We start from the raw sequence: 2,971 nt of genomic DNA on the forward strand, positions 1-2,971 counted from the left end.
TATGTTTTTCATAATAAATTTACTTAAAATCCTAAAACAATATTTTTGGAAAACCTAATGTTGAACAACATTTATTTTGAAAAAGAAAAATAAATAATAGTTTTTTGGTAAAAATAAATCATAGTTTTTTTGAAACTAATAAATATTAGTTAGTACGTAGTAATATCAAATATGGCATCTTGACCTGTTTGCAGAATTTTATAATCATCATGAAAGCATTGCAAAAATATTATTTGTGAAATAGATGGAATATCATTTTCAACTGAGCTTAAATACAATATGTATATATCGACAAAAATTATGATTTTGGCTAAATATTCCTCCATGCATAGAAAAGAATAAATCTAGCTAACATGAAGAAGTAAAAATAAAAATGGGGGGGGGGGGTGTCATTGCAATCTACTTCTCAATGCATATACAAGTGATAATTCCGTAAACAACTTTCTTAGACAATCTATTAAAAACAGCGAGCTGGCCCTAAGATGATATATCCCAAAACTATCATAAAGACCTACACAGATGTAGAGCACAGAAGCATTTCTATATATTGGTTTGAACATGGGTAGCTCTTTACAATACAGGGCTTTGTTGCAACATTAAAAGTAGCGTTCAGATTTCAGAATAAAGAAAAAAACTAATGAGAGATATAAAATCACATGTGTTTTTTTTTTTTTTTTTTTTTTTGTAACTGGCTTCTAAAAAAAATCACATGTGTTGGGGAAGAAGGTCAATGGTAAATGGCAGATCGCATGTGTTCGCTTACTTCAATACACTTTTGTTCGTTGGACCGATTACCTTTTCCGACAACAGTTAAAACAAAAATATTATTATATTGCAAAATTCTTTGAATTATTGGTTTATCCATCATATCTATATATAGCTCGCATCAGACACTTGAATTCCATAACTCCTTTTATGATATGTAATAGGTAAGCAAACTTTTTTTTGTTTTATCAAAGGTCTGCAAACTTCTGTCTGAGTGAAATTTTGGAAAAGCACTCATGTGGATGTTGTACACACGAATAAATATAGCTAAAAAAATAAGTATAAAAGGTAACATCTAAATGCAGTGGTGGTGAAAACGTTATCGACCTAGTGGTTAATAAAGTGCTTGTTTTAATTCAATTTAGCACGTTCTCTAAAAAATGTTGTACAAACATAATATCTCAAAATATGCGACTTTGTCTAATGCCATTTACTCCGATTGAATTTAGGTTATAACATTCTATTATTATAATAAATATGAAGTTATATTTAATACATTTTGCCTTATTCTGAGCAAGAAAAGTTATACTCCCTCCTTTCACAAATAGTACCACTTAGATATTTTTCATACATATTAAAAAATGATTGAAATACATTTATGTATTAATTTTATTTATTTAGTATTTGTTGTCAAAAAAAAACCAACAGTATTTTAGATAAATAAATTTATTTATAATATCAATGCATTTTACAATTAATAATGAGATATATGTAAATATAAATTGTATTAAAATTATAAAACTACACTTTTGTGAAAACAAATGTTAAAATAACAAATTTTAATAAACAAATATTTTATAAAAAATGAATATATCATAAAAGACCACATGGGTGATTAAAATAGAGAGACCATTCACCAATCTTGAGTCGTGAAAATGTTAGGTAGTGGCAGTTGAAACCCTTTCGCATGTGCTTTCTCTCTCGATGCTCACATGCTACTCCTCATTTTACCATGATACATATATCTTCCTCATATTGTATTACGACACAAGGAACTACGACACGGATGTTTCACTGTTAATGTGTTAGAATTTTGAATCTCATGTTTGAACAGTCGTTACTAACTTCGTTTTAAACTTTGTTATACTGTGTGTTTACCAACTGACCAACAAAATAGCCATTCACTAAACAAGTCATCAGTCTCGTCAAAACAAACTTGCAGACTTCAATTCCTAACCACCGAATATTTATGGTAGAAGTAATAATAGATTTAGAAAAGAATATGTACCTCCAGAAATAAGTAATAATTATTACGTTGTAATTCCTTATTGCATTGGGGCCCTTTCTCAAAAAAGAAAAATTTCTCATTGCATTGGTCGATCTCTAACCTTGACATCAAATTTTGTTCTGGTGTCATACTTTTTATTATTACCAACCATATCACTAAAATTGATGTCAAGGTTAGAGATATGATGAATTTATTAAATATTAATAAGAAAGCAAAATAAAGAATATAAATTTTACACCAAAAGTAATGTTTTCAGTTTTAATAATTTTTATTTTTATTTTGTAATTGATAAATAATTATTTTATCACAGTTTAATATTATATTTGTTAGATTTTTGTAATTTTATTTTCATAATGTTTATTTACATTTATATTTTTGTTTTAACAATATTGTAATATTCATGTATTTATTTTATATAAAATTTCAGTTGTATTAAAATTTCTAACTACTAAATATGAAAGGCATAGTAAATTAATATATTTTAAACTCAGTTAATGATTTAATAATTGAAATAAAATAAAATAATATTTTAATTTTAATTTTTGTGAAAATATATTAAATAAAAACTAAATAATAAATAATGCAATATATATATGTTTAATTTTTTTTTGTAAACCCCCATAAGGCAGATCAAATTCGAGTTGGTCGAGTCTAAAACATTTCGAGGAATTTATATTTAATTAAAATTTAATTAATTAATAATAGTAATTGAATTATATTATTAAATAAAACACAATAAAATATATTTTAAAAATTTGATGTGATGAATATTATTATATTAAATTTGGTGTAACACTATTCAGATAACACTAAATTTGATCGGATGATATCATTTTGATGTTTTGTTGGAGATAATACATAGAATTTGATGTTTTAGTATCTTATTAGAGTGACTTTAGACTTGGCAGTTAGCGGAACTTTTTTCCCAAAACTGACGTTCATTTATATTTTGGTGACATCAACATTGATCACTACAAG

This window comes from Raphanus sativus, chromosome 4, assembly GCF_000801105.2.
Source record: "Raphanus sativus cultivar WK10039 chromosome 4, ASM80110v3, whole genome shotgun sequence".
Taxonomy (NCBI): Eukaryota; Viridiplantae; Streptophyta; class Magnoliopsida; order Brassicales; family Brassicaceae; genus Raphanus; species Raphanus sativus.